The following is an 11075-nucleotide window of genomic DNA, read 5'->3' on the forward strand; positions in this document are numbered from 1 at the left end:
ATCACTCTCACAACACTCAAGGATTTCCTTTTAACTCCACACATCCTGGCTAATCTTATATAGAATATGATTCTTCATTTTAAAAATGCTCCTCCGATTGTTTTTGTCTCTCTCTAATCATGCTCTGTGTCAACTTTTTAAAACCATCCATCTCAAAGAACAGGCAAATCTGAACCAGACAAAAGAATACAATTTCTTAGTCAACAGGGAAATGGCTGATAAAAGGCAGCCCAGCTACCCTTGTGTCCTGGGTATTTTTACTGTTTCTGTGCTTCCTTCCACCTTTGTGGTTATTAATATGACTAGAAGAGTCTATTAGATCATTTCCTGACTTCTTTTGTGTAGTTTTCTCACAATATGTATAGCAGAGCAGAATAATATGAACATGTAACCACCAGACGACCACCACATTCCTCACATAATTCATTCCTTCCTAACCCATGCTAAGTCTAAAGAATGCTGTCTTAAACATGAACTTGTGTCCTGACAATAGGCACTCCCAAGCAGTATCCAATTTCTGCTTCTGCAGTAGAAACTTCAGAACGCTAACAGATACCACCACAGGAAAGCATGCAATTGCCAGGCAGTTTGGGTTTTCTTGCAGATGCTTCTCCCCATACAAAAGCTACCCGCAGCTTGTACTAGCTTATTACATTTGGTACATGGAATTGAAATCAAATGTATAACACATGGCAGAATTTACCAGAAATTCTGGAGGGTTCTTGATCTATCGGATGCTCTACCTAGGTTCTATCTATGGTCATAATGTTCTCATCTTCCTCATTCTGCTTTTTCGTGCTTTGATAGTTATGGGCAAATATAAGGTTCATGCATATCTAAGCATAACCCAGAGCATGTTTTTCTATTACTCTTTGATAGGGTTGGATAAAAAAGGCTTTTTGCAACCAGGAAATGCGTGCCAGGAAAACCAACGAAGTCTGAGATCAGAATTAGTTCTGCTGGAGAGAATCAGAAGAGTTCATCCCTTACATTTATTTTTCCAAGAAGGATATCTCCTAAAGTATAGACCTTAAGAGAGTCTGCTGCTGCAGTTCAGCAGCAATGCATGTGGGCAGATATTATCTTGGAGCTTCTCTCCTGATAATCCTTCTCCTGACCACTCCTGCTTTGTCTATCCCAATAGACCTCTCCTCCTATCCCTGCCTCTCCTTCTATTCACCTGCTTTTTCTATCAGATTATTTACTTGCAAAAAACAGAATCTCTAAAGATGCCTGGATTATATTAGAGGTGGCTTAGACAACAAGAATACAGGTAATAACTGGAACCCAGTGTCTATTGGACTGAATGTGAATGCTCCCCTAACAGCTAAGAGGGAGTTCTCCATAGCTCAAAATACAGAGGCTTGTACCGTTTTATTGGTGTGGTAGAAAATAAAGAGCGGATAGACTAATCTGATAGATTCACTTGCCAGTGACTACGACTGATTTCTGAACTCTAATCTGTCATTGCTAGTCCTACATGGCCACAAAGTTGTGGAAGTCACAAAATTGTCATTGGCTACATGATTAGTTTTTCCAGAATCCCAAATATTTTATGGTGTTACCACTTTGAATCAGACATTGTATTATTTATTCTGTGCACCTGCTTGGTGTTTAACCAATCAGTAAGGAAAAAAGGTCTTTAGCTCTTGAACCTTTTATCTGAATTAGCCTTCAAAATAACCAGTAAACACTGGTTTCAGATAGAGATTTAAAAAGTGACAACAAAGAATGGAAAAGGATATAGCTTTGGGGAAAGACTTATTTTTCAAGTTATATTGGACATGTAGTGGTCCTATCTGATATTTTTCTGGTATCAGCCACAGGAATATATATCAGCATGAAAATTAGTACTAGAATAATAAGCAAAAGAATCTAATTCTGATTAAGCACCTGAAGACTATTTGAGACTCGCAGAAGGATGGAGAGAGAAGAATCAGAATGTGATCAGCAAAAGGAAGAAGAAAGGTTTGAGTTTTGAAAAGAAGCTGAAGTAAAATTAGAGATAAATAAAACAAGGAAAGGTATAAACAAGATGGAGATTCCATAGGATGTTGAATCCAATTAATGTATTGTGACAAGAAAAGTGACAGATACAGCATTTTCAGGTATGTATCAGCATTTTGTTTAGACTGGGAAACTAGACACAGTAATACCTTAATGAAAGAACTCATATTCACTTTTCAGCTGAAAAAAATCCCTTGTTGGCTTAGGGCCTTTTGCAAGGCAGAGGGGGTTACCTCGTTGGCTGGTTGGTTTTACACAGAATAAATGCATGTGAATTTTCAGTTGTCTCTAACAAGTCTAGGGTCCCTCAACAGGACTGTCCTCTTCTCCTGATGAATGCTGAGAGTTTATCACATCTCCTCAGCTTGCATTTGCCCTCATTGCACAGAATGGCTACTTTACAGCCTTAGAGCCAACATAGACTAGACTAGACTAGACTAGAACAGAACAGAATAGAATAAATAGACTATTTCAGTTGGAAGGAACCTACAATTATCAGCCAGTCCAGCTGCCTGACCGCCTCAGAGCTGACCAAAAGTTAAAGCGTGTTGTTACGGGCATTGTCCATATGCCTCTTACACACTTGGGGCGTCAACCACCTCTCTAGGAAGCCTGTGCCAGGGTTTGATCACCCTCTCACCAAAGAAATGCTTTCTAATGTCCAGTCTGAACCTCCCCTGGTGCAGCTTTGAACCATTCCCACGCATCCTATCACCGGATACCAGGGAAAAGAGACCAGCACCTCCCTCTCCACATCCCCTCCTCAGGAAGCTGTAGAAAGCAATGAGGTCGCCCCTCAGCCTCCTCTTCTCCAAACTAGACAAGCCCAGAGTCCTCACAGGGCATGCCTTCCAGCCCTTGCACCAGCTTTGTTGCCCTCCTCTGGATGCATTCAAGGACCTTCACATCCTTCTTAAATTGTGGGGCCCAGAACTGCACACAGTACTCATGGTGAGGCCGCACCAACGCTGGATACAGCGGGACAATCCCCTCTTTTGACCGGCTGGTCATGCTGTGTTTGATGCACCCCAGGATGCGGTTTGCCCCCTTGGCTGCCAGGGCACACTGCTGACTCACATTGAGCCTGCTGCTGGCCAGCACCCCCAGATCCCTTTCTGCAGGGCTGCTCTCCAGCCACGCCTCTCCCTGTTTATACTTGTGCCCGGCGTTACTCCGTCCTAGGTGCAGAATCTGCATTTGGACTTGTTAAATTCCATCCCATTGATCATTGCCCAATGCTCCAGTCCATCCAGATCCCTCTGCAAGGCATCTTGTTCCTCAAGAGAGTCAACAGCACCTCCCAGTTTGGTATCATCAGCAAACTTGCTATTGGTGCATTCAACTCCTGCATCCAGATCGCTGATAAATATATTGAACATCAGTGGCTCTAGAATTGAGCCCTGAGGAACACCGCTGGTGACCGGTCACCAGCCAGATGTAGCCCCATTCACCACAACACTTTGAGCTCTGCCCTTCAGCCAGTTCTTCACCCAGCACACCGTCAACCCGCTCATCCCACAGTTGGACAACTTGTCCAGAAGGATGCTGTGAGGGACAGTGCCAAAAGCCTTACTAAAATCCAGAAAAACTACATCCACTGCCTTCCCCTCATCCACCGGGTGGGTGACCTTATCTTAAAAGGATATCAAATTAGTTAAACAGGACTTTCCCTTATGATCCCATGTGCTCACACTCCAGGTACTTTAATCTATCAGCCTCCCAGCTGTGGGGAAAAATGCCATCTAAAACCTCGCTAGTGGAGTTAGCAGAAAGTTTATTTCTTTACTTTTTGGGTCTGCAATCTAGAAATCATACTCACTCGTAACCCTCCTCAAACCTAGCACCAGCAGAGGAACGGGCCTATGGTTTTTTTCTGCCCTTCCTGTTATGGGAGGAGACCACCAGGGCAGACTGGCAGAGCACTACCGCCTTAAACTGCTGCAGCAGAAGCAACCAAAATTCATCTGCCAAAGGCCTTATTTACCTGAACAGTGCTGCTGTATTTAACCACTGCTGCCTGCCTTGTGAGGTAGTGCTCGCTTTGAATACCTCAGGTAGTCATGACAGAGCAGTTAAATCACAGGCTGGAAGAAGGGAATCCACAGTGCTTTAGGCATACTCGCCTGTAATTGCAAAGACTCATGAATATGCATTCAGTGCAGGAATCTGGATGCACAAAAAGAACTACAGAACGAGTTCCTTTCTGGCTACCCAAAATTACGTACATTGCTGAGTCACACCATCCTCCAGCTGGTGATTATGGTCTTCCTCACTACTTCCTGCCATATTAGAGTAACCTAGCAAGGGGCCATGAGAGAAGACCTCTGGTTTATGCAGAATTCAGCACTGTGCATAACCTAATGACATCCCTTTAAAGTCCTTGTTATTGTTGGAGAGCGTATTGGCTTTTTTAAGAGCAGCTGCTACCCTTCTAGAGGGCAGGACAAACCTCAAGACAACCCTGCTAGAGTCACAGGAAATAGGGCTTTGGAGGTGATCCAGCCTATGCCCCTGTTCATCTAAGCCATTCCAGAGAGCTGCTTGCCTAAACTCTGCCTGGTTGCCTTTCAGGTCTGCAAAATGTCACGCTCCAGCACGGAATCCTAATATAAGTATTTGCATGGATTGAACAGAGACTTTGATAGAAGTTTTTCTGGACTGTCTTGTTTGATTAAAGCTGAACTTGCAATGTAGGATCTGGAACCCACAATGCAGAAAGGGGACTGTACCTATTGCAGGAGAGAATCCCATGTGAAAAGCCTGATTTTGTATGGTTTAGAAGAAAAAAATCCCAACTTCTTGGAAAGACAGTTAATTAACTCATGGAGTTTTGAGGTTTTGTTTACTGTCTTGCACAAATCCTGAGTTCTCAGAATTTGTCATATGAAGGATATATATAAAAAGCTTCCTTGGAGTTGAAAAAGAGCATCTAGTTTACATATAATGAGCAGACCATAGTTTTCTTTTTAAAATACAAAGGTAGAGTGTATTAATTTATACCAATATGAGTCCAAAAATTCTGCCTGTTCAGTTCAAGACTCTGTATTAGAACAAGCAGTTTTCTGAGTCCTCCTCTCAAAAATTGAAGGCATTCTAGATTTTAATTTTCTGGTTTTCCCCAAAAGGGGTTTTTGTAATGTAGTTTTTTCCTGTGGACAAAAGTATTAGGGAAAGGAACTCGTAAAAAGTAAGCAACTGCCTTGGTTTATATCAGAATATGCCTACTCTTCTGGGTGGAACTAACTCAACTAACTGAGGAATAAAGATGGAAATATTGGCAAATGAGATGAAAAGTACTGTTTTACTGAAAAAAATTGCCCCAACTGTAATTTTTTTTTTTTAATTAAAAGCATGTAATCACTCTCCACAGAAACTTCTGGTCTGATGAACATGCCACATCTTTTTAAGTGAAAATATACATAATGTATATTTTGTAGAACCTGAAGAACCAGTTCGGAACTTTAGACCCTATCCTGTTTATCCGTAGTTTAATGTAGAAAAAACCCTAATTCCTCAGCCTCTGCTGCCATCCCGTGGCCATGTGCCATCTCTCATTAATGCTAAAACCTATCCTGTTAACTTGTTGCTCTGTATTTCCACTGCTTTACCAGATTCATTATCCATAACACAATCCAATTTCTTCCTCAATTTTCAGGAATGTCATGAATAATTTGCATTGATTTTTTTCCCAGTTTCTGCAGATTAAGATATTTTTTAATGCCAGATAGTGAGCAAGCTGTCGTGTAACACAACAAATTGCTTTGGTGGGTTTGGTTTTTACTGTGCTACTGGTATCCTCTATGAAACACATATATTAACCCATAGTGTCCATGCCGCTGTTTCTTTCCCTAAGGAGTTCTATCTGCTACCTCTTTTCTAGGAAGGAACAACAGCTGAGCAGAGAACAGATTATAAATATGTCACTTCATTTTCCTGCTGTGAAACAAAACTAATGCCATGGAGATCTGCAAAAAAGAAGGATTTTTTTTCCGTATCTGGCTAAAAACTTCAACGTGGTGAAAAAAGTGTTTTAGGATAAAGATTATCTTTCCCTAGCAGGAGTATCCTGGAATCTTCTCCCTTGGTTAAGGTTTTAAGTTTTACTAGGCTGAACTATTTTGAGTGGAGAGAAAACAACATACCTGTGAAGTTAAGTTTGAAGTTTTAAATATTCAAAGACAAAATAAAATAAGTAAAAATTCTGTAGCAATCTAGGGCATACACCCTACAATACCATGTACTCGTGTTTGCACATCTATACAAATTCTCCTACAGCATACCTCAGAGGATTAAAAAATATATACTTACTTGATGTTTCCAAATATTTAGCCACATATTGGTGTTTTATTCACAGATGATTTTTAAATTAGATTATGCATTGGAAGGAGGGATTAATTTCTTCCTGATTGTAATCACAAATCACAAATTTCCTGATTGTAAAGAAAGTACTTACTTGAAATTCTCAGATATAGTCAGAACAAGCTAGGTCGTATTTTTAGACTGATAGGAAAATGACCTGTCTCCATGGGTCATCAAGATATTTTAAGAATGTTCCTAATTTATGTGCATGATAATTTTTGTTGTAATCAGTAGGACTAATCGTGTGCTTACAGTCAAGTACAGGTCTTTCTTGTATTACAAAGGCACTCAATATGCACTAAGTAATGCCTGAAAGGTGGCTTAAGCACTGAATAATACCTATGTTTAATTTTAATAAACTGCTAAAATAGTAACAAACATTGAGTGACTCAAGCAGAATCTAAACTTTGTATGTTTTGTCATAAGAAAATAGTCCCAGTCACAACATTATGTAATCCTAAATTCTAAGGAGTAAGATTTCCAGTACACTCTGATAGGCTTCTTGAAAATTTATTAAAAACACAGCTAGAAAGTTTTAAAAATAACAAAAAAAATCTGTTGCTAAACAAGACTATATGCTTTGCATAAAGTAAACATTTTTAATATACATCTCATTTAAGATTATGTCTAATGCTTATAAATATTTTTCACTATTAACATGCTAAAGAACATTCTAAGAAGCTGCCTAAAGGAAAAAGATTCATTGGACAGGTTTCTAACTCCACTGAATTCAGCTGGAGCCATAATGTTGATGTAGGTAGAACAAGAGTTTACCAAATATATATGGAAGTTGTTGGGGTTTTTTTTTACATTATTATAAAGCATTCTAAAATGCTTTGGTTTTGTGTTTGAAATACAAGATGCAAATTTTTATCCACTTTGAAGTGTTTATAAAGGAATGAAAATAGGTAAATAAAAACAAAAATGTTTCACTTTAAGCTACAATAAAGATTCCTTGGAGCCAGGAGGAAATTTAACCTAGATTCAACATCCACTGTTTTGTACTCTTATGATAATTCTGCAAGTTCTGTAGCAGCTTCTGATAACATTTTTAATGAAAAAAAAATTCATTTGATTAAGAGAAATGTCCTCAATATATTTGCTTGCTTTCAATTTATTTTATACTGTACTGTCTCATATTCTCAGTTTGCAGCATGCCGTGGATTGTCATCTTTGGTTTCTGAACAAAACAATCAATTTTAAGTTAATTCACATTTCTGATAATTATACTCAGCTATATATCACAGAATTCTAACCTTTATTTTAACTCTTCTGTGAACATTTTAAATGACACAAAATAAAGCTTCATCGCCATTATTTAATATGACGATGAGTTAAATTGGTCTGATCCTCTGCTAACCACGAACCTGTATTGAGCAGTTTGCCAGCTGTATTCAAATGCAGGGAACTGGTTTCATGTAGACTAGATCCTGCAAGAGTCATTCCAAGGGAGACAAATATTGGGCAGTCTTCATGTTGCAGCAGCTGTTGAAGGTATCTTCAACCACCTAAAGAGAGAGTGAAACAATACTACGTTATGTGGTTGCATTTGTAATCGGGATACCTGCTACACCTGCTGAACTGAAATACTCACATTTTAATTGAAGGAAACTTAATTAAAGAAAGTTACATTAAATGATACAAAATGTTCCTTTTGAATCCTGTGTTCCTTCCAACTTTGCCACTGGAAAGGGCTGAAAAATACTTCATAAGGGAATGCAAAGAAGCATGGAAGAAAAAGACATGGATGCATGGCTGAAGATGGATATGGAGATAACAGTAAGAGTAGCAAAGCTCAAGAAGGGGACAAACAGAAGCAGCTATTCCTAATGCCACAGTCATTGATTTTTTCATGAGTACGAACATAAACACAGCCTGGCTTTTTCCTCTGAAATTTGAAGAGGCTCCAACATAGAACATTTATGTTGACTTCATTAATTCCCTACTTCATTCACACTTTAAGGAAAGAAAAATCTATAATAGGCATGAGGAAGGCTTGAGAAATGCTGACTTAAGTTTTTCAAATGCACTTTTTTTCTCCCATGCCCCTGCTGATAATAAATACCAGGAACAGTGAGTGCCCTCTTCCCTGAGTTGATGGAAAAGTTTTCAGACGTTTTATACATGGACTTGGAGCTTTTTAAGTATTCCCAAGATAGGTCAGGCTGACACAAAGATATTTTCCCATTTTGTTAGATGAATGCTAAAGTTAAACAAATGTTAAAAGAATATAAACAAACAGAATCTTGACTGTAAAACTCTGAGGTTAAAAGTCACTTTGCCCCTCCTCAGAGGTGCTGCACCGCCTATTAAAATCAATTCCAAGAGTGGGGCTACAGAGAACTGCGCTGGGACCAGCTTGCAATTGTCCGCTGGAACATCAGTAAGAACGTAGTAACTCCCCCCCCCAACCCCAAATGATCACAGAACCACCTCCCCTAACAAAGAATGAAACAAAGACAACATAGCACTAGTGTAGCCTCCTAGTTAAAAATGTAAATCAAGCTGTGACTAACCAATTGCTTCTGTAAATTATTACCTATTGCTTAAGCAAAATAAATTGGGAGACAATATGAAAGAACAATCCTGTGCCCTTTCCTTTCTGCCTAATCTATAATCCATTAGAGCTGGGTTAATGCGATCATTTTATGAAGCACTTAGAGAGCAGACAGCATTGTGCAAATAGCAAGCCTCTCTGGGAATGTAGCACACTCTTCCTCTGAAAAAAATGCCATAAGAGTTAAAAACGCCATAGTGACCACCTTGTTTTCTTCCCACACACACAATCTGCAATCACTAAATCACTTGGAAGTAGTTGTAATATGAGCAGAATACAGCATTTCCTTTCTCAGCTCTGCAAAATGTGTTGTAGGCCAAAGGATAACCTTTTAAAGACTTAAAAAACACCCACACTGAAACTGGAGGATCTGACGGGGATTGCTTAAAACAGAAGGAAGTTATTAACATTATTGCTGTTGACAGTGTAGCAACATGCTTACACAGTAACAAAAAAACCTCAGCCCTTCTCCGTACAGGTAATTTGTTTCGGTTTGCCTACATCATGTCATATATGCCTGACATTGTTAATACTCCCATGAGTAATCAACACAGGGTAGTGGTCAAAGACCAGATAAACCTCATCAACCTTTGTGTCTGGATCTTGTTTCGTGCATTCAATCTCTCTAGATTGATGATCAGGTCATTAAACTGCTGGTTTCGTATGCTGCAGAAGGGTTTATCTAACCATCGACAGCCATGCCTTCCGCTTTTTGGCCAAACGTGTATATACATTTATAAGCTTTCAAGCCCCATGGACACGCACTGTGTCCCCTTCTTTCTCAGCCATTTGTGATTTTTCTTTTCTTCAGTTTTTGGGTGGCTCAAGGATTCTTCAGCTTAATGGGGACAGGACTTGAATGCAGGAGAACAGTCTGCTGCAAGCAACAACCAGTTTCCTTCTTCGGAAGGAGCAGGTTCCTCTGCACCCTAAAGTCTAGTCCTCAGTTCAGTCAAATTAGCGTCTCCAAAGGTTCCTAAGTTCACGTTGTTGATGAAGCCTACATGTTCTCAGAACTAAGCTATCTACTCCAGCTGCTCACACTGGAGTGTTCCTCCACGATAAATCCTTTTATCTGGGGTGTACAACATACATTCCCAGCAATTCAGGACCAAGACCTGGGTATGGCTGTTCTCTGTAAGCAGAAGCAGCGGAAGTGCAGTGTTGATGACAATAGGCTTTCCACCCATTCAGTTTCCTTTTTCTGTAACAGCTGCTGGGAAAAGAAACAAACCCCAGATCCTTCCTGGCCTCTGCTTACCAATTCCCATACTCTTTTCAACGGCTGCAGTAGCTCTGCCCCCATGTCTCTGGAAACTTTGGACAGCTGACTGGATAGGAAGAATAGGTATTTTTAAATTTCTTCAGAACATTGCGATACACTTTTATCAGTTTACTTTTCTTAATATAATATCAATTAATTACTTTGCATACTTTTATTGTTCTGATTCTTTAATGAAAAATTCTTAAAATTGTACAAACTGCTTTTACTCGAGAAGAAAAAGAAGGTGAGAAGTAGATTTCTGCTTGCCAGCCTGAATGGTAAAACATGCTTGACATTTCGAAATCCCATATCCAAATTAGCAATGCAATCAGAAACAACCATTTGATTGCAAAGTCTTTAGATGTTACAATGGGTTTTCACAATAGTTGTCAAAGCAGGACTGGAATCCACTGTTGCTGCACCAACGCAGAGTGTTTGATCACACAGTATGAACATGGTAGCACTTTTCTCTACAGTACAGAAAGCTAGAGGCCCTTTCAGTATTTCTCTAAGTTAAGCTGTGGCTCAATATCCAAGAGCTTGCCACCACTATTTCATGGCGAACAAGAAAAAGTTGGGCCCAGATGCTTTATGCCAGAGCAGAATCCCTCTGGTAAGATCTGTCCGAGTAAGAAGAAGCAACTGAAATAGGCCACGTCTCATTTTCCGCTCTTACATGCTTTTTTGGTTATGATCCTCAACTCAATTACATTTTAAAATCTGGATATAGCAAGAAAACACAGATAAAGTAAGAAGTGAAGAGTCTCACCGAGCAAAGTCTGTCTTCTCTCACCAATTCATGGAGCTGAGGCAAAAAATAAGGAGAAAGGAAAGTATGTGTCCCATGGTGCATCCATGCATCTCCAACAGCAGATGCTCGGCTCCAGG

The sequence above is a fragment of the Ciconia boyciana genome, chromosome 2, assembly GCF_034638445.1.
Source record: "Ciconia boyciana chromosome 2, ASM3463844v1, whole genome shotgun sequence".
In the NCBI taxonomy this organism is placed as follows: domain Eukaryota; kingdom Metazoa; phylum Chordata; class Aves; order Ciconiiformes; family Ciconiidae; genus Ciconia; species Ciconia boyciana.